At 52.1% G+C, this 21,478-nt stretch overlaps 1 non-coding gene across 1 annotated transcript; it reads left to right on the plus strand.

Moving 5' to 3' along the window:
• The first annotated feature begins 13,763 nt into the window (after positions 1-13,763).
• On the plus strand, positions 13,764-13,845 carry TRNAS-GCU. The gene has a single exon. It is a non-coding gene; the product is annotated as a tRNA-Ser (tRNA).
• The last annotated feature ends 7,633 nt before the right edge of the window (positions 13,846-21,478 follow it).

Below are 21,478 nucleotides of genomic sequence, written 5' to 3' on the forward strand. Positions count from 1 at the left end.
GGCAAGCAATCATTACATACAATATACAAATACCCTTATTACTATCAGGCAAAAAAAAAAATTACATCATCCATTAAATCATTTACAATAATACAATTGCATCCTGATTTACTTCTAAATTCAAAGCTATTCACAGCTTAAGGGTTCTCACTATTAACTTCTACTTTTTAACACTAAAAAAAAAAACATCACCACTTATATGCCCTTAGCCTAATACAATTACAATTACATAGCACAATATACAATCTTCAACTAATGCAACAAAATATTTATGGCCAAACAATTGCAAACTAATTTCTTTGCCTAAATTTATTTACAAACATTTCAAAAATACCAAAAACTTTACTCTTTAGCATCTTTACAAAATTCAACTGCTATTCCCTCCAGCAACCACAGAGTTAACTTTTTACTCTGCCTAACATTACTCACTTGTAGTTAATTACCTTTTCTATCAACTACACCCTCAAGGTTATCAACCAATTTTCCAAGCTTGTTGTCTGTTGCCCGCCGCCTGGGCCCGATCCTTTTTTCCTCTTCAGCTTCTCTGTCTGTTGCCCGCCGCCTGGCCGCTTGGGCCCGATCCTTTTTTCCTTTTGCTAAACCGTTCCTATCATAAACACTAACTTATCCCACTATCAATTTAGCTAGGAGGGTGTACTTCTTAACTAGCCCCCACCCTTCTAGTCTCTACAACAAGCAATTATCTATACTTTCCCACCGTGGGGGCTACATTTTCATGCATAACTTTAAGTACAACATCTGCAATCAGCCTATCTATTTTAAATATAGGCTACATCTAGTATCAAGCAATCTACAACAACCAATAATCAGCACATAACACAAAATTAACAAAAATCTAACAAGGCTAACAAAAGCACTTTACATAAAGGTACTTTGGATCACATAAATTCAAAGCCATTCTCCCAAATTACCTAAATTTATGCCTAAATAACCCACAATTCCCCCCTTGAGAATACTCAACAAACCCTTTGGCTGAGTTTTCCCAAACTTAAAAAACAACAAACAAGTAAACTCTAAAAAGCTGGGGTAATTAGTTCCACAATCATCCTCCCCATGAACCCGGCAGGGGTTCGGTATGTGAGAGCCCTCACCCCCCAACCCAACCGGTCCACATGCCAGGGTTAGTAATGGGGGGGGGGGTAATATCATTTACAATCCAATCGGGGGGGGCAATACATGCTAAAATTTTTATCCAAAACACAGGGCGCAGCCTGTAGAATAAATCCCAAAATCCAATTAATACCACATTTTTCAGCAGGAGTCCCAAATTTCTTCCTGCCTGTGTACAATTCTTCGTTTCTTCACCAGGGTCAGTTCTCAATGTCCTTGACCGGGGCCAGAAAAGAATGAGCTGTCTCCAATCAGCTCATTCTGGTTCCTTTTCTTTCCCTGCTTGGCTTCTTTTAATCTGTAAATCCTGTGTCAGAACACCCAGCTGTTGCTGCTCATACCGGAGAAGCACAACGGTTTTCCCGGCACTGTCCCAGGCTCAGACCTCCCGTCCAGGGCTCGCTTGCAGCGGAGCACCTCCTCACGTGCCTCTGCCTGCTCACGAGCCTCTGCCTGTGCCATGCACTCCAAAGCTTTCTCGTCCAGGGCTCGCTTCCAGCGGAGCACCTCCTCACGAGCCTCTGCCTGCTCCCCCTCTTTCCACAATGATCCAGCTGGAAAACCTTGCATTTGATTTAACTTATTATAAATGGCCTGCAGCTGTTGACCCTGGCGCTCCATTTTCTTATAAAAGACATTAAACTGGGTAAACTGAATAGGCGTAGTCAAATTGGGATAGACCTGTGATGGCACGTGTCTCACCCGAGCCTCCTTTATTTCCCCGCATTCGGGACACCCCCAGGTCCTGTGGACACGGCATGGCTTGGGAGGGGGTGCATACGGCAAAGCTGTTTTCATAGGCTCGGGCGTGCTGGAGGGTAGTGGAACCATAACAGGGGCAACATTATCCAGGTCAGAAGTCAAAGGTATCACCGTGTCCTTGCCACCGAAAAACTCCCTGGCTCCAACCGACAACACAGAAGGCATTTCGGGCGTTGGGCGGAAAAGCTTAAAAAGGGCCGCCTGCACTCCTGCCTCGGCCACGAGAGTTTTTACTATCTTCTTTGTCTTATTCCATACTGGACTCAGGGAAAAGGCTTCCTTATTGCCCTGAGCCACCGACTTCCAAAGCTTGGAGCCTAGCCGCTCCCACACAGTTTTATTAAAAATTGTACTCGGCTTAACAAAAGGTTCCCTTCTCTGTCCCCACCGCAGCAGGCGGGATAACATATCAAAGGGGAGCCTTTCTCCCTGCCGCTTCATAATGTGCAATAAAGGCTTCTGTGTTAACTTTTCTTCAGCTGATACACCGGTACTCACGTTAGCTGCTCTGCCGTTCTCCACCACGGCTTATAGCCGCTCTCCTCAGGGCTCAGGTGCGCCTCTCTTTTCGGACGCCCGGGGGCTTCTCCAGCACTCCCCGTCGCGGCTCCCAGCCGCCCGCCTCTGGGCTCAGGCTCCTGGCCGTTCGCCTCTGGGCTCAGGCTTCCGACACTATCATCATTCGATACGAATCACGTCGGAATCCGGGGGCTTCTCAAGCACTCCCCGCCGCGGCTCCCAGCCGCCCGCCTCTGGGCTCAGGCTCCTGGCCGTTCGCCTCTGGGCTCAAGCTCCCGACACTATCATCATTCGATACGAATCACGTCGGAATCCGGGGGCTTCTCAAGCACTCCCCGCCGCGGCTCCCAGCCGCCCGCCTCTGGGCTCAGGCTCCTGGCCGTTCGCCTCTGGGCTCAAGCTCCCGACACTATCATCATTCGATACGAATCACGTCGGAATCCGGGGGCTTCTCAAGCACTCCCCGCCGCGGCTCCCAGCCGCCCGCCTCTGGGCTCAGGCTCCTGGCCGTTCGCCTCTGGGCTCAGGCTCCCGACACTATCATCACTCGATACGAGTCACGTCGGATAAGCACTCCCCGCCTCTGGGCTCAGGCTCCTGGCCGTTCGCCTCTGGGCTCAGGGCTTCTCCGCCTGGGTCAGGCCACCGACACTTTCATTCAATACGAATCACGTCGGGGTCACCATTTGTTGCAGCGCAGGCGTGCGTGGACAAAGCTCAACAATCAATTTGATTTGAAGCAGAGTCATTTATTTCTCTCCAGCATACATCTTTATACTCTTAAAGCAGGCAAGCAAGCAATTGCTAATTGGTTAACAAAATACACACAAGCACTGCTATAACTTCATAGGGTAACATCATCCTAGACAGCCTTCTAATTTATTATCCTATTATTGCCTGCTAGAGAGAAGTTAGCCAAGGCCAACTTCTCATAACAAAACTCACAGCCTAATTAACCCAACCTAAAAACCTAAACATCTCAAACTTCCCACACTCTCATGCACAACAATCCCACACTCCCCCTGCCCACAGCCCCCAAGCTGTGCTAGAGTTGCCCTGACTTTCCAATCTACAGATCAGTCCGGGTGTCCCCAGCCCGTGCACCCACCACACACAATCTTTGTGACAACAAACATCCCAGGATTGGGAAAGACCATCTGGGGCTGGCTGCAGTCTCCCGTTGCTGCTGTGAGGGGAATGGGGTGGTCCCTCATAGAGGATACAAACATACCCAGGGGCAGAAGGGAAATGTAGTTTCTTCCAGGGGGTTGAAATGTTTGGTTTAGAGTCCTGAGCTCTGTCTTCCTGTTTGTCTCCTCCTGCCACTTTCAGATCTCTTGGAGAGACAAGGTGGGTGAGGTAATTTTTTTTAGAACCAATTAAAAATAGAATCATAGAATCTCAGGGTTGGAAGGGACTAAGGACCGGAAACAATCCCCACAGTCGCAGGAGTCTCTGTTGGCCAACCGCCTCTCCCTGGTCGTGTAGATGGCCATTTTAGCCAGGGCGAGGAGGAGGTTGACCAGGAGGTCCCGCGACTTTTTGGGGCCACGGATAGGGAGTGCATGGAGAAGGGGGTAGGGGGAAAAGTGCAGCCAGAAATGCAATAGGATATTGGTGAGGAGCCGGTATAAGGGCTGCAGCCTGGCGCACTCTAAATAAACGTGCGCCAGGGTCTCCACTTTGTTGGGTGTAGCGGGGCGGTCCCCTGCTCCTGCCCTGCGGGGCTTGAAGCAGCCCAGGAGAGGGCTGGGGCTGGGGCAAGGAGCCTGGGCTGATTGGGGGAAGCAGGCTCAGCTGTGGCCATGCCCCAGTCAGGCCCAGCTGGCCCCTAGAAGAGGCTGTGAGCCAGGAGCCCAGTCAGTCTCCCTCTGTTTGTAGCGAGAGAAAGGCCTGGCTGCAGAGACCTAAGCAAGACACCTAGATTGGGAGCAGGGCTGGGGAAGGGCCAGAAGAGCTGGGAGCTCTGGCCTGGAAAGCCCCAGGCTGCAGGCCTGACTATAGGCTGAATAGGTGCAGGGCTGCAATGGGGGCAGCCCAGGGGGAAGCAGAGGCGGCAGGTCCAAACCCCTTTGCCTGTGATGAGTGGCTCATACTGCAGTCTGCCCCAGTGAACGGGGGCTGGATGGAGACTGGGCAGTAGCCAAGACTGACGTGAAGTGGGGATAGTGGGTCCGGTTCCCCTGGGAGGGGGAGACCCAGAACTGTGGGGGTACTGCCAGGGTAAAAGGGGCACTGGGGTCCTGGGAGGGACAGGGGCCCAGCTGCGGTAAGGCAGATCACCGGCCTGCAGAGTGTGCTCTGACGGCTGGAGAGCTAATTCCCAAGACGACCAGCAGGAGGTGCCGCTGGGTGAGTCTGCCCCTGCTTACATTGGGGAAGAATGAACATGTTTTTTGTAAAGGAAAATCATGCCTCACGAATCTACTATAATTCTTTGAGGGAGTCAACAAGCATGTGGATAAAGGTGATCCCGTGGATATAGTATACTTAGATTTTCAGAAAACCTTTGACAAGGTCTCTCCCCGAAGGCTCTGAAGCAAAATGGGATAAGATGGAAGGTCCTCTCTGGGTTAGGTAACTGGTTCAAAGACAAGAACGAAAGGGTCTGATTTTCAGAATGGAGAGAGGTAAATAGTGGTGTCCCCCTGGGGTCTGTACTGGGACCAGCACTGTTCAACATAGTCCTAAGTGATCTGGAAAAAGGGGTAAACAGTGAGGTGGCAACATTTGCAGATGATACAAACCAACTCAAGTTAGTTACGTCCAAAAGAGAGTGCAAAGTGTGACAAAGGGATCTCACCAAACGGAGTGACTGGGCAGCAAAAAGGCAGATGAAATTCAATGTGGATCAATGCAAAGTAATGCACATGGGAAAACATGATCCCAATTCTACATCTAAACTGATGGGGTCTAAATTAGCTCTTACAACTTAAGAAAGAGATCTTGGAGTCGCTGTGGATACTTCTCTGAAAACATCTACTCAATGTGCATTGGCAGTCAAAAAAGCCAACACAATGTTGGGAAGTCCTTAGGAAAGGGATGGCTAGTGAGACAGAAATATAATATTGCCTGTCTATGAATCTGTGGTCTGCCCACATCTTGAATACTGGAGCTGGTCCCCCATCTCAAAAAGATATATCGGAATTGGGAAAGGCACAGAAAAGGGCAACCAAAATGATTGGGGTATGGAACAGCTTCCATGTGAGGTGAGATTAGTAAGACTGAGGGGAGTTTTCAGCTTGGAAAAGAGATAACTAAGGGAGGGCTAGGATAGAGGTCTATAAAATGATGATGGGTTTGGAGAAAGTAAATAAGGAAGTATCAGAGGGGTAGCTGTGTTAGTCTGGATCTGTAAGGAAGTGCTATTTACTCCTCATAACCCAAGAACTTGGGTCACCCGATGAAATGAATAGGCAGCAGGTTTAAAATAAACCAAAGGAAGTATTTCTTCACCCAACACACAATCAACCTGGGGAAACATTGCCAGAGGATGCTGTGAGGGCCAAGACTAACAGGGTCCACCAAAGAACTAGATAAGTTGATGGAGGATGGGCCCATCATTGGCTATTAGCCAGGATGGGCAGGGATACAAAACCATGCTCTTGAGGTGTCCCCAGCCTCTGTTTGCCAGAAGCTGGGAATGGGCGACAGGGGATGGGTTGCTTGATGATTCCCTGTTCTGTCTATTCCCTCGCGGGCACCTGGCATTGGCCACTGTGGGAGGACAGGATTCTGGGCTGGCTGGACCATTGGTCTGATCCAGTATGGCCGTTCTTATGACCAATAGAGGCCAGTCCCCACCAGCAATATTTATATTTGGTGCACTGAAAGGGCCAACTTTCCAAAGCTGACCCAAATGATTAGTGAAAGTGTTTTGGAGAAAAACACTAAACAGAAGAATGTAAATGAAAATTGGGAGCTATTGTTTAAGGAGCTTGTTAGATGGGGCATAAGCCACGTTGCCTAATTAGCTGAGCTTGCAATGGCCTTCCACTCAACTCGCTGACATTTCTCCGTCTGCAAATGTGGTAACTTTTTAAAAACCTAGATCCAATCAATTACAACATGTCAGGGAAGATTCTAGGCATCAATGATCTGATCATTGGGTTGATGGCGGTAAACAAGAGATTCCCATAAGGCTCCCTCCCTCCCTCTTCCCAAGAGCCACCCTCATCCTCTCTCCCCTTTCTGCTCCCGCATCCTCTGCAAATTTTCGAAGACAGATGCCTCGTGATGGCCTTCGCTCTTGGGGAAATTGCCTAGTGGTCAGGATTTCGGTCCTTCGGGGTGGAAGGACGCAGCAGATGGCGGGGGAGCCCAGGGCCACTCTGAGGACCACACTTCCTGATGCCTCACTATTGTCCAAAGTTTGCAGTTTATCACTGGAAGCTCTGAACGGTGTCAGCTCACTGCTTGGCACCTCTTTGCAGCCAGGTATGGCAAGGCAACTCTCTCCTTCTTGGGATGGCAGCTGTGTCTGTTACGCTGACAGATCCGGGTCAGTGACTTGTCGGTGGGTGGGATCGAACTGGGAACTCAGGAGCTTAGTGCGTGGGCCTCCACAGCATGAACTAAAAGCCACCTGGCTGCTGGCTAAGACTGTAGAAAAGACTCATTTTATCTCTCCCTCTAAGTGATCCCGGTGCCACTAGCTGGGACGCTCCACCACACCCTGGAGGTGTGTGGGTTACATACTTCCCCTAGCTGAGGAAGCGCATCCTGAGCTTCGGAGAGTTCCCTGCTGTAATTCCAGATGACCCCTGTAACAATACAGCCTCTGGCGGGACACTGCTGAGAGTATCAATTCAGGACAAATTGCTTGGAGCAGGGCAGTCACAGCCCAAGGCTGGGTGCCCTTTACTATTAAAGCACGTCACAGCAGCCATGCAGAGAGGACTTTGGTTTTACCCCACTGGCTAATTGGACATCATAGAATCAATTCCCTCAGCTATTCCAGTTCCCTTCTATCACCACCAGCCCCGCTCCTTATGGGGATGAATGGTTATGAAAACCAATACCCCAGAAAAAGAAAATGGGTTCTCTCAAAGGACCCCAAAGGACCAAGCCCCAGATGCAGGTGAATAGATGAGTCAGATCTTACCCACAAATCACGCTCTTGCAAATCCTTCAGCATGTAAAATCTAAAGGTTTATTCATAAAAAGTAAGAAATATGGCTGAGAGTTAAAATTGTTAAAGGAATCAGTTACATGCAGTAATGTCAAAGTTCTTGTTCAGGCTTGTAGCAGTGATGGAATAAACTGCAGGTTCAAATCAAGTCTCTGGAGTCCATCCACAGCTGGGATGGGTCATTCAGTCCTTTGTATAGAGCTTCAGTTTGTAGCAAAGTCCTCCAGTGGTAGAAGCAGGACTGGAGATGAGGCATCAGCCTTTTATAGTCTCTTGCCATGTGGTCTTTGCTTTCTTTGTCCCAAGGACACTCTATCCAGCACGTGGCACAGAAAAACCTTCGAGTTCTGTCCATAGGCAGGTCCCTGCAGACCTTGCTGAGTCACAGAGTGTATCTGCCTTCTCTCAGTGGGTCGATTGTAGATGGTCCTTAGTGGGCCATCAAGGAGGCGAGGCAGAACTGACACCAACTTGTCTGGGGAGTTTCCCGGAAGCAGAGCACAAGTTTGAAATATGGGCAGCATACAGCCAATATTCATAACGTCAACTACAAAAAATGATAGACATCTAGAGATAGCATAATTATAATCAGTCAATCAGAACCTCCACATAGACCCCTTACACAACAACCTTTCTATAATATTGGCTGCAAATAGAGAACAGTGGTCACAACGGTGATCTGTACAGTTACAAATTATGTCAGTAACATCACAAGAGGTGATACTGCATCAGTGAGACTGGGGATTTGGCTACTCTTTCAGGTGTACAGCGCTGGGAGTTAAAGCTGTCTTCGTATAGCTGTGTAGGGAAAGCGCTGCAGTGTGGCCACATTTGCAGCATTTGCAGTGGTGTTGGGAGTGGTGAATTATGGGCAGCTATCCCACAGAGCACCTCTTCCCATTCTGGTGCCGTGGGTTGTGGGAAGGGTACGGAGGGTGTGGATCATTCTGGTTCCTCTCCCAATGCCCTGTGATGCATCGCTTCACATCCGAGCAATCCCTGTTTTTCCGTCCATGTTTGGCACCATCTTGCATCTTTCAACGTTTTCTGTGCAGCGCAATTCTGTGTTCCGTTTCGGTCTGCGGAAAGTGGAGCCCGAACTGCTGAGGAGTATGCTGACGAGTCTCGCCAGCACATCACGTTTGGCAGTTGAGCTATTCCTTAAGATCCAAAGTGACAGTGAGGAGTCCAACAATGATAGCGAGTCGCATAACGCGTACGACACGAAATTGCTTGTGACATTCACAGACGTGCTCAGCACCTTGGAACGCTGCTTTTGGGCTCGGGAAACAAGCACTGAGTGGTGGGATCACATTGTCATGGAAGTCTGGGATGACGAGCAGTGGCTGCAGAACTTTCTGATGAGAAAAGCCACTTTCATGGGACTGTGTGCTGAGCTTGCCCCCACCCTGCGTCTCAAGGACATGAGATTGAGATCTGCCCTGCCGGTGGAGAAGCGGGTGGCTACTGCAATTTGGAAGCTGGCAACTCCAGACAGCTACCAATCGGTCGCAAACCAGTCTGAAGTGGGAAAGTCGACCGTTGGAATCGTGTTGATGCAAGTTTGCAGGGCCATTAATCGCATCCTACTAAGAAGAACTGTGACTCTAGGGAAATGTGCAAGACATTGTGGATGGCTTTGCACAAATGGGCTTCCCTAACTGTGGAGGGGCGATAGATGGGACCCATATTCCTATTTTGGCACCACCCCACCTAGCATCCGGGTACGTTAATCAGAAGGGGTATTTCTCTATGGTTCTCCAGGCGCTTGTGGATCACCGTGGGCATTTCTTTGACATTAACGCAGGCTGGCCCATAAAGGTGCATGATGCACGCATCTTTCGGAACACTGGCCTGTTCAGTAAGCTGCAGGCCGGGACTTTTTTCCCGGACCGGAGGATCACAGTAGGGGACATCAAAATGCCCATTGTGATCCTTGGAGACCCCGCTTACCCGTTAATGCCGTGGCTCATGAAACCGAACACAGGGTGCCTTGACAGTAGCAAGGAAGAGTTCAACTACAAGCTGAGCCAGTGCCGAATGACTGTGGAGTATGCTTTTGGCCATTTAAAGGGGCACTGGCGATCTCTGTATGGGAATCTGGACTTGGGGGAAAGCAGCATCCCTGCGGTTATATCCGTGTGCTGTACCCTTCATAATATTTGTGAAGGGAAGGGTGAAAGATTCAGTCAGGCATGGACCTCCGAGGTTCAAGTCCTGGAGACTGAATTTGCACAGCCAGAGAGCAGGGCTACTAGAGAGGCCCAGCACAGGGCTGCAAGGATTAGGGATGCCTTGAGGGAGGAATTTGAGGCTGAAAACCAACAGTAATGTTTGGTGCCTTGCACGGGAGTGAAGTGCAGTGGTTACAATGTTAGTGGGAATCTATGTTTGCTAAGCTGATTTGCAGTGCCTGTGTCTTTCCTGGGCTAAGGTATCTTTGACTTTATGCCATAATAAAGACTGTTTTCAAAGCCAAGAATTCATTTATTGAAAAGAAAATTACATTATTGAAAGACACACAACTTTTTGAAAATCTCAAAAGGCAGGGGGGTGGGGAACTGTGCAGTCACAGGTTTGAATATGTCCTGTCTGGAGTGCTGTGCAATGACTGCTGCACTTCAAGATGGCTATACTGCATGGTGATGAGGGTTGAGTGCAGAGGGTAAGGGTCGTAGTTCTCAGGGCTGGTTGGTGAACGTACATTGGTGGTGATCCACAGGGAGTAGCTCAAACCTGCAAAGTGCCTGGCCAGGGGCAGGACATTAGCCCAGCAAGGGAGGGGTGTGGCAGTGACATCACAAAGGCCTTTTGCAGGACCTCAGACTATTGGTCAAAGGCGGTGGGGAGGTGGTGACCTCACAGAGAGATGCTGACATCAGCCAGGCAGGACAGGGGGAAGGGGCCAGGGAAACCTCAGAGACCCCTGTGGCTTTGCTTCAGCAAGTCTCCTTCTCCAGGTCTCTCTTTGAGGACTGAGAGAGTATTTGGGTTCACGGACGTGAGCGTCAGGAGGAACCTCTTTCGAGTTTTCTCCTTCCCTTTTAGTGATTTTTACTAGAAAACAGCCGTCCCAGTTTAGAAGGTAAGAGCCTCCTGGAGGTTTGAAACCTGTTCAGTCTGATCCATCTGTTGCAGGGGAGTGCTCTGCAGTTCCCACTCTGGGAGGTCCACCCAAAAATGTGGGGCTAAAATAGTGCTCGGGCAGTGATCCCCACCAGTGACCTGGGCCATCCTTTCGGTTCTCTGGTCAGAACCCTCAGCCTCCCGTCCTCAGTCTCTACCCTGATTGGCTGAGCAGGGGGTTATTGACAGGGAGGAGACTCAGATCCTTGTTGGTCTCTTTTAAGACCAAGTAAATAAGTCAGAACCAGTTCTATGTTTGATGAATTTTGCTGTTCTCTGCATTAATTGTCTCTGAGCAGTTCATGATTCTCTCTAACATTGCAGTTCTCCTCAAATACTTGCTGAATAATTACTGTCACTGTTGTTGGTCTGGAGCTCATCACAGAGCACTTTATTCAGGTCATTCAGTGTCTGAAATTCAAGATCTGATGGTTAGTTTGTAAAAGCAGCAAAGAGTCCTGTGGCACTTTATAGACTAGCAGATGTTCTGGAGCATGAGCTTTCGTGGGTGAATACCCACTTCGTCGGATGCATGCAGTGGAAATTTCCAGGGGCAGGTATATTGAAAATCAGGGCTCTTGGGTCCTATTCCCAACTCTGCCAGTGACTGGCTGTGTGACCTCAGACATGTCAATTCTCCTTTCTCAGCCTTAGCTTCTCCCTCTTTCGAGTAGGGATAATAATGATCCGCTCTTGCCTACCTCACGGTGGGTGGAGGCAGGGCTGGCTCTAGGTTTTTTGCTGCCCCAAGGAAAAAAAAATTTGGCTGCCCCCACCCCAGCCCTGGGCTCCCCTCCATAACTCTTGCTGCCCGAGCCCTGGACTCCGCCCCCCCCTGCCGCCCCAGGTCTGGGCCCCTCCCCACCCGCACCCCCTGCCGCCCAAGCCCTGGGCTCTGCCCCCCCCGACCTGCACCCCCCTGCCGCCCCAGCCCTGGGCTCTCCTCCATACACACCCCATGCTGCCCCAGTTCTGGGCTCCCCCTTCCCCACCAGTGATCCCCCACCCACACACCCTCTGCTGCCCCAGCTCTGGGCTCCCCCTTCCCAACCAGTGCTCCCCCACCCACACACCCTCTGCTGCCCCAGCCCTGGGCTCCCCCCCACACCTGCACCCTCCTTCTGCCCCAGCCCTGGGTCACTGGTAACTTGCTCCCAGGGCGGGTCATTCAGCAGGAATTTTGGATGTGCACAGAACACAGACAGGACTGGTTCCCGCATGGTTACAGAACTGCAGTAAAGTGGAACAATTTTCAGCTTGTGTGACTGGAGGAGATCTGGATGCATATTATCAGACTGTCCTCCATAAATGAGGAAAAGTTGAGGTGCCTTTATTATTCTTTGTTTCTATGGGGAATTTGCCAGTGCAATATCACTGTCTTCCTTTTAAACAAACAAAACTAGGAAAAAAATGGCAATGGCTGTTGAAAATAGCAATTCCAGTCCTAAAAACCACGGGGAAGCATTTCTTGCTCAATTTTATCTAGTAGGATGCCCCTTGAACAATGGGAGAGAGAAACCGGCCTCTCTGAAAGTGCAGCCATGGAGACACCACACAGCAGCCTTCCCTAGCAGGGGCAGGGGGGCGAGAAGGGACATCATCCGAGCTCCCTGCATCCAGGTCACTTTCCTCAGCCGGGCTGCGTCAGGGGAGAGCAGAGAGCAGCAGCTTCTGATGCTCCCCTCACAGCCCAGCCCAGGTGGGGAAAGTGACCAGGACGCATGGAGCACATAGCGTTGCTCCTCGCTCCCCCCAGCCTCTATGGGGCCACGGAGGAGCACTGGGGCAGGGGAGAGCAGTGAGCGCCTTTGCACGGCCACACGGTGCCCTTTGACCCCCTGGAGCCCTGGGCGGCTGCCAGGGGCCCCACCCCTAAGGCCGGCCGGACTCCCCAGCACGAACAGCAGAGACACAGGGAGACTGGCCACCCACTGAGCAGAGGTAGCCTGGGCGGCTCGTAATGGAGGCTCGGGGGGGCTCAGCCTCCCCAAACCTTGCGTTGCCAAGGGGACAGTGGGGCCCATGACTAGGGGCCCAGACCAAATTAGGCCCCCCTGGAAAAATCTCCCCCATGTCAGCCCCAGGGCTGGAGGGGCTCCCACTCCCTGCTACGGGCCGGGGGCTGCAGCAGGGGCACAGAGCTTCTCTGGTCTCGGGGCCACAGCGGGGCAGGGGTAAAGGAGTGACAGGGTGGGACCAGTGGGGGAAGGGGTGGAACAGAGGTGACAGTGGTTGGGGCCGTGGGTGGAAGGTGTGGAAGGGGGCGGAGCCACACTCAGAAGTGGGGGGGGCATGGTTCCAGTGCTGGGGCCCCCGCACTTGTTCTCCCTTTCCCTGGGCTTTGGCATCACTAGCCCCTGCTTAGCGAGTAGGGGTCAGTGGTCCCCAAAATGTGGGGCGTGACTCCTAGGGGGACACAGAGGAAGATTGATGGGGGCACCTCAGGGCCTGAGCCAGCCCCCATGGAGGGCAGGGAGGGAGCCCCACTCAGCCCCACTCTGTCCCAGCTCTTCCCCAACCCCACCCTCAGCCTGGGCCCCTGGCTCCCAGCCCGGCCTCGACCCCCTGACCCCTGTCCGCACCCCTCTCCCCAGCAAGCAACGGCCCCACTCCCAGCCCCGGTTCTCGACCGCGGCTTCCGAGGGGCCACAGCCATGGATACGAGGGCGCAGTGTGAAATGTTTGGGGACCACTGGGTTAGGGTGACGTCCTCAATCACTTCTCTGCAGTCCACTGAAAGCGATTCCTCACCCACCCACCCCTCCGTCAGGACGGCCTAGGTACGTTCTGCTGCCCTTCACTCGTACAGGAAGGAGAATAACATTTCATTCCACTCAATGCTAAAGTGATTTGCAACCCACCACCATCCCAAACTGGTCATTTTGGGGAAGTGGCCCCATCATGCTGCATAGCTAGGCAAAGTAGGGGTGTCTGTGCAAACACGGCCTGTTCCTGAAGTCTTCCCCCAGCTCCTCACTAGATGTGAGGGGGGAGCTCATTCAGCCCCTGCTTACGCTTAGTATTGGGAAACTCCTTAGTGGCCCTATCTCTGCCGGCCTTAGATTTCTCCTCCTGTCCGCTTCTTGATAGGTCAGATGAGGTGGCCGAGTGGTTAAGGTGCTGGACTGCTAATCCATTGTGCTCAGCATGCATGGGTTTGAATCCCATCCTCATCGGATGCATTTAGTCTTCACCCTCCTTTATAGACAACCATCTCCCCCTTTGGTACGATGACAGACCCAGCAACGTTGCTTCTGTTACCCAAAATAGGGCCAGCTAGTAAGTGTAAGGAGGACTAATGACCCCCCAGAGTTTGGCAGAAAGCAGCATGTTTATTATACTGACAGCTAAGCTCAAAAGAAGGGATGGGGGGGTGTCATACTCACGCTCCCAGGATAGACCTGGCACTGGAGATGTCAGGATCCTTTAAGGTAAGTGTCCCCCAGCGCCGCGATGGATGGTGTGATGAAGGTAAGTCTTCCTGAAGCACGATGGAATGTAACGCAGTGAACCACTGGCCAGGCGGTCGGGGCGAAGGGCATTCACTGGAGGTACAAGCTTGTGAATGACTCCTGAGCACAGGGCCCCTTCCCCTTTTAAGGACCTGCTTCTCATGGCCTGCAACTGGAGATGACTTGGCTGCATCTGGTGGGTCACACTCCACCTCAGCCAGTGTCCATGCAGGGTCCATGCTCTGGGTGTGTGAGTGCTGCCTAATGAGAGTCCCAGACACCTTGTCTGCCTGGGAGCTCTTCTGCTCTTCCAGCTGTTCAACCAGCCCATTCATCCCACAAGCATTGCAGGAGGGGGGGAGGGGGAAAGCCACTTCACAGGCATCCAGAGAGGGAGAGGAGACAAGCGGGGGATCGGGGGGGGGGAGTGTAACAGACCTTTTGGGCATACAGGTGATACGCAGCACACAGATCACTGCTGCTCCTACAACAGGGTAAGTTCTCAAGCAGCATGTTTCTTACTTTGCCCATCTGCCAATTTTGATGATTATTAATGGAAATATTTTGCCATTGGGTTCTGCGTTTACACAGAAATTTATATTTACCAACAAATACGTAATTCTTCCAGTCCTGCCTAGTCTGCAGTGGGTGGGTTTAGAGGGACACATTCACTCTCCCCAGTCCCCATGCCAGGCCTGTGCTCTCAACTTCCCACACTGCTGGGATCCTTCCCTGGTCTCCCTTCAGACCTCTGCCCCCCACCCCCACTTCTGGGATCCCCTCCCCACACTGTCTAACTCCCCTGCTGGCAGGATCCCTTCCTGTTCCTTTTATTTCCTGTCTCCACTCTGGGCGAAAGCTGTGCACTGTTCCCACACCAGAAGTTGAACCCAGGCCCCCTCGGTGAAAACCAGGAATCCTGACCACTAGCCCATATGGGACTATTGATGTATCTGACGAAGTGGGGATTTACCCACGAACGCTCCTGCTCCAATACGTCTGTTAGTCTATAAAGTGCCACAGGACTCTTTGCTGCTGTTATTACTACAACTCTCTAAGACAACCCCTCGTGAGCGCAGCAGGGACTAGCGTGACTGGATGTCCTGATTTTGGGGTCTTTTTCTTATCTAGGCTCCTATTACCCCCACTCCCTGTCCCGATTGTTCACATTTGCTGTCAGGTCACCCTAGCAGGGGTTGCACACAGGGCTGCATTAACCCTTCAGGTGCTGAGGTTTCCCTTTCTCCATCCCCAGTGCCTGTGATCAGGAAACAGACATCAGGGCTCCCAGGTGCTGCACAGACCATGACTGAGATTGGGACCCCATATTGCGCTAGGTGCTGTACAATCCCTGGCCAACACTGGCAGGGCCGGCCTTAAGCCGATTTGCCCGATTCCCCCGAATTGGGCCCCGCCCCTGAGAGGGCCCCGCGGTGCAGCGTCTCTCCCGGAAGCAAAGCTCTGCGTCTCCCGGAAGCAGCAGCTGTTGCTAGGCAACTAGAGACGCTGGCCGGCTGAGGCAGAGGCGGCCCCTGGCTGTACTTGCAGGTCGGGAGGGGGGAGAAGGCACATGTGCTTTTCAGCCTTACTTCCCCTCCCCCTCCCTCCCCCACCCCCAGCACTCACCTGGAGGAGACCAGGAGGGAGCTTCTGGCCCGGTGGGAGACAGGAAACTCTGCAGTGGACCTCACTCACCTGAGCAACTGCTGGGGCTTCCAGCGGTGAGTGTTTGCCCTGTGATTCCCCGGAGGTTTGTAATATTGGGTTGGTTTTGTGGTTTATGTGGTGTTGCTGTTTGAGGGTGAGCTTGTGCCTGCCTGTGTCTGTTTCAAAACTAAAGTTGGGATCATGTAACCCAGGAAAAAAGCCCCGAGCCGGTACTTAGTGCTGTGAACTCCAGGTGAGAGAGAGGGAGGTTTGGAGGAGGAAATCAAATACATCAAGAGGGGAGAATGCAAAAGGTCTGCAACACGGCAGGCTGAGACTTTTAACTCCCTTTCCCCCCTTCCCCCGCAGGAGGGGAAACTGAGGCACTGAGTGATCAGATTCCCCTCTCCAAATTATTTGCAAAGGAGGAGGACGGGGGCTCCTATCCAAACCAGTTCCCTTCCCATCAACTCTGCTTTCCCTGCTGCAAGACCGCTGTAGGGGCTGAATATTTCCATTAAACCATGGCTCCTTCATTTGCCCTGCAACAATGAAATAGATCAGCTTGGGGTGGAATAGCCCCCCCCCAAAGCTTTGTGGATATTAAGGTTTGGGGGGGGGGCATGATAATATTCTAGATCAATCAAATGCCCAGCTCAGCTTTCTAGCCATCCAGCAGCTTTAGGGCAGGGAAGGTAGGTGCTCTTGGTGCAGAGTGGTCGCAAAACAGGGGTGAATTTAGCAGGGGGTTGAGGGGTCTGCTTGAAATCCCACCCGATGCAGCCACACAGAATCATTGGCAGCGCTGGGAGAGGCCAGGAGTGGAAGCAGGTGGCCTGGGGGTGAGGGGACATTTGCCCTCAGTCCTGGGCTCTGGGATGGACTAGGCTGGGTGGTGGGTTCAGTCTAGTCTTCCAGCCTGTTGCTCTCACTGGGGTTTGTGGTTTTCATCTAGCTCCACCGAAAAGATCAAACAAGCCCAGTAGAAAAGGGGAGTGAGAGAGGTGGGAAGGAGTTTGTAAGGGGTTTAAGTGACCCATCGGTGAAAGAGTAAAACCAGAGTTTGACTGGGTTTCCCCCCAGCCACTACTCCTGCAAACACTGGGAAAGGGGCAGCTCCATCCCCCACTGAGGCTATGGTGAGGGACAACAGGGGAGGAAGGAAGCTACATGGCAGTCCGCTCCCCCGAACACCACCCTCCAGCCCCCAAACTCTGTCCCAAAGCCTGCACCCACCCCTCCGCATGCCCTCCCAGAGCCTGCACCCCTCCACCCTTCCTGCACCCCAGTCCGGAGCCTGCACCCAGCACCCAAACTCCGTCCCACTCAGCCCTGGGCAAAGCTCCTTGGTCTGGCTCCCAGCCCCTCTCCAAGGATTGCAGCTGTCTGGAGGTGCTGCCTTCCTCAGTCCCACCTCATTCACTCCACAGGGCGACTGATTACCAAGGGGGGGAGGAAGATCTTATTCTACTTCTAGCAAAAAGACATTTTTCTTTTACCTTAATTATACTACCTTAGGGTCCTGCTATAACATATTACTAAGGTTCAATACAAAGTCATGTAAAAGTTATACAAAAATGCATAATGCAGAGATTTATCTACAACTGCATTGATTGACTGCTGTGTGCGGTAATATAGTGACCCCTGGGTCTGTGAATAAGGCTATATACTGGGGGGGGGTGCAGCGGCGAGTCGGGGGTGAGTGGGTGGGCAAGTGGCAGGTGGGCACAGAGGTGAGCAGTGAGCCAGCAGAGGGTTTAGGGGCGGGTATGGAGGTTTCTGGCAGGGGAGGGAGAAAGTGAAAGGAGGCGATTGGTGGGTGGGGGACGGACTAGGAGGGACGCAGCAAGTCAGTGGGGGACTAAGGGGTGAGGAGGGGTGTGATGGTGGGGCCGAGCTGGGAGGGGGCGGGTCCTATTTTACTGCTGTGATCTGGTCACCCTATGTGTGCCAGGTTTCAGAGTAGCAGCCGTGTTAGTCTGTATCCGCAAAAAGAACAGGAGTAATTGTGGCACCTTTCACCTGAAAAATTTATTTCAGCATGAGCTTTCATGGGCTACAGCCTACTTCTTCGGATGCATAGAATGGAATACTTCTTTTTGCCTATGTGTGCCGTTTCTCCCACCTCCCCCTCAAACCTTCCTCTTTGGCCCACAGCTGTTTTGATGGGGTGGCGCTGAGGAAGGAGGGTTTTTCTGCGAGGTGAGCGGCGCTGGTGGGGGCAGTGTTTCCATGGGGCCGGGCGGTGCTGGGGGGAAGAAGGGGGCATAAAATAAACCTTATTGAAGAAAATCAGTTGTACAACTATCAAAACATAAATTATTTTCCTAATATGAAAGTGAAAATCTATAATTAATATTCTTTTAGAATGTGGTGACTTCTATCAATATGGGCAAGAGATCAAGAGATATTTGTAGAAAGTACCCAAGTGGGAGTAAGAAAAGAGCCATATACAATATTATGTAATGTATGTAATATATAATTTTGTTATTATGTATCTAGTCATGGAAAGTAAATAATACATGTAAATAATACATGTAAGAAATGAAAGGTGGTTTTTTTTAAGGTTTTTTTTTTTTTTTAAGTCATCCCTGCCGGGGCCCCGTCAAAACTGTTCGAATTGGGCCTCGCACTTCCTAAAGCCGGCCCTGCCCTCAGAGCCTCACCAGCCAGAGAACCCCCACCAGACCGTCACTGCCAGGTTGGGAATCCCAAAGGATTTTCCCCCTCACCCCAAGAGACACAAAAAGCCAGAGACCTCCCAAAAGGGACCCCCACTGGGAACTCAGTCCCTCACTGCCTGCCTAGGATCCCCCCCACCGCCCGCCCTCCAGCAGGATATGCCCTGCCCTTTGCCTGGCACCCCCTCCTCCCCCCTGCAGGATCCCCTGGTGCTTTACAGGGGCACCCCCTGGCCTAGCGCCGGGGATTCTCCCACAGACACTCTGTGCACTGGGCAGGGCAGCGATCCCAGGAGTCTGCGGGGGAAGCCCAGACAGAGCCCCTGGCACAGCACCAGGCTCCCTCTGACCCCCTGTCCCGCCTCCCCAAGAGACGCCCACCCCGGCTGTTCTGCAGCCAACAGGCCCCCAGCGATACCCACCTCCAGGACCCACAGCCTCAGGGCTGAGCACATCACAACCACCCCCTGAAACCCCAAATCTCCAGAACCCACCAACCTCACTAGGGTACCCCCTGCCCAGCCACCCAGAGGCCTCCCCCTACCACAATCCCCCTTCAGCTGCTATCTCCCCCCACAGCCCCACCCCCACCCAGCAACACTGTTACCTCACAGTGCCTGAGAAGTGGATAGAAAGTGACCACTGCCCCCTGCTGGCCAGTCACACAGGCAGAGGGAGCCCTGGGGGATGCCTCTTGAACTGGAGTATGGAAGGCCTGGAGGGACAAAATAGATAAGAAATGTCCATGGCCTGTCACTACCAAATAATGGCCACCATGGATCCACCCCATAGGTGGCTGCATCTTAGCACTGCGGGAAGCAACCCCTCACCAAGGCCATTTGCCATGGGGTTTGGGATACTTCTCAACTCACACTGCACTCAGAGTGACCTCATCATCCCGTGCCAGCTGGAGAAAAGGGTCCAGCCAACTCTTCTGTAACTGGTTGGGAACCACTGACCCCCCAAACAGGGGGAGGCCTCTGGCTTTGATGTGTATTAAATATCTGGCTGGTCTCTTTCTTTGGCAAACATTTTAACAGAGGTAAAGGAGGGACCAAATGATTCACAAAGGAGACAGGAAAGATGATCTCTGGGCAATTTAACCCCCTACAACATCCAGGATGGAGAAGAACTCAGGGCAACAGGTTCCCTCGAAGGAAGAAGTTGCTGGGATTTAGAAACACGGGGAACATCCCCAAACCCGAGAGGATTTTTAATTGACGTTTGATAATGACATAGAAAGAGGCAAAACCTGAGCTTTGAGAGCAACGTTCAGAAATGAAAGAGAAAGGGTGGAAATCTGAGAGATTTTGGATCCATTTTGCAAATTATAGAGAGACAAGTGGAAAATCAGAGGGATTTTATATCAGTTGTTGATAGGAGGTAAAATCTGAGTGTTTCACATCAATATTTGATAAATGAATAAAGAGGAAAAGGGCAACATTTGCAAACATTTTATATCCATGTTCAAGAATCTGAGAAAAGGTGTAAATCTGAGATTTTCTTAGTATTTTATAATTAGAGAGACAGGGAAAAAATCTCAGGGCATATTCAATTAGAAATAGACAACTAGAGAGCAGTGGGGCAAATGTTTAGGGTATTTTATATGAATCTTTGAGATTTGCAAAGAAAATGTGTCACAAACTGTGTATTTGATAACATGAGAGAAAAACACCAAGATTTGAGGGGATTTTATATTGCTGTTAATGAACTAGTGGAAAAGGGGGACTGTTGGACTGGATTTTATACGACTGTCCAATACATAAACACAAAGTAATGGTTCCCCCACCCCCACCATTCCCATGGGCAGTAGGGAGCCCTTTGAGGAGCTGATTAAAAGGGCAAGGGAGGGGGAGGGGGAGCTGAAAAGTCCCTGGATAAAGGAAGGGGGCAGCTGTGGGGGATGGACGGGTGACTGGCAACTGATGGTTGGGGGTAACTGTGTTGGTAGTTAGGGGGCAGCAACTGGGATTGGGAAAGGGGGGTCTGGGCAGTCCCCATGGGGGACACGTGCGCCTCCCTTCCCTGCCCTGGCAGAGACCCGGCATCTCATAGAATATCAGGGCTGGAAGGGACCTCAGGAGGTGTCTAGCCCAACCCCCTGCTCAAAGCAGGACCAATCCCCAACAAAATCCCCAAATGGCCCCCGCAAGGAGTCAGCTCCCAGCCCTGGGTTTAGCAGGCCAGTGCTCCAACCACTGAGCCATCCCACCCCCACTCCAGGGGCAGCCATGTGCTGGGGAATGACTCAGGGCGACAATTTCCCACCTAAACAAGGACAAATCGCTGCAGATTAAATTGGGTGGGAAAATGCCCCTCACTAGAGAAGATTTTAAACTGACGTTTGAGACTCATGGGGAGAACGGGGGAAATCGGGGGGGATGGGAGAGCTGATCATTGGAGGGGAAAGGGGGGAAATCGCCCCAGATTTTATAGCCCCGTGTGAGATACTGAGAGAGAAAAGGGGCAGAACTAGAGAGAATTTGTATGGGGGGTGAGAGGCAAGTGGCACAAACAGGGACAGGATGCAATTAACCCCCCTCCCCCCTTCCCTCGCCCGCCACTTTCCCCCCCCCCAGGAATTTCCTGGCTGCCCAGAGACAGTTCAACACCCCCCCCCCCGCGTCCCACTGACCTCCCCCTCCCTACAACTCCAGCTTCTCCCCTCCCTGCCTGACACCCCCCATCTCCTCCCACACCACAGGGGATCCCCCCGCCAGGCCCCAGTCTCTGCCCCCCCAAATCCCACTGGGGCTGAGGCAGCTCTGAGGCTTCTCCCAGGTTCCCTGGGGCAGAGTCACTTTCCTGCCCAGCCCTAGTGCCCCCCCCCGGGGTCTCTCACTCCCCGGGGGGGGGGCTCCGTGGGAGGCTGGACACCAGGGATGCAGGACGGCAGGAATGGGGGTGACAGGCCTCCTGTGCCTCAGTCTCACGGCGGGACCGAGGGGGCTCATCACTCTCCGGCTCGGGAGCACTGGGAAGACCCGACCGTGGAGGGGCCGTCGCTGGGGGGGGACGGCCCCGCGCAG

This window comes from Mauremys mutica, unplaced genomic scaffold (genome assembly GCF_020497125.1).
Source record: "Mauremys mutica isolate MM-2020 ecotype Southern unplaced genomic scaffold, ASM2049712v1 Super-Scaffold_100036, whole genome shotgun sequence".
NCBI lineage: Eukaryota > Metazoa > Chordata > Testudines > Geoemydidae > Mauremys > Mauremys mutica.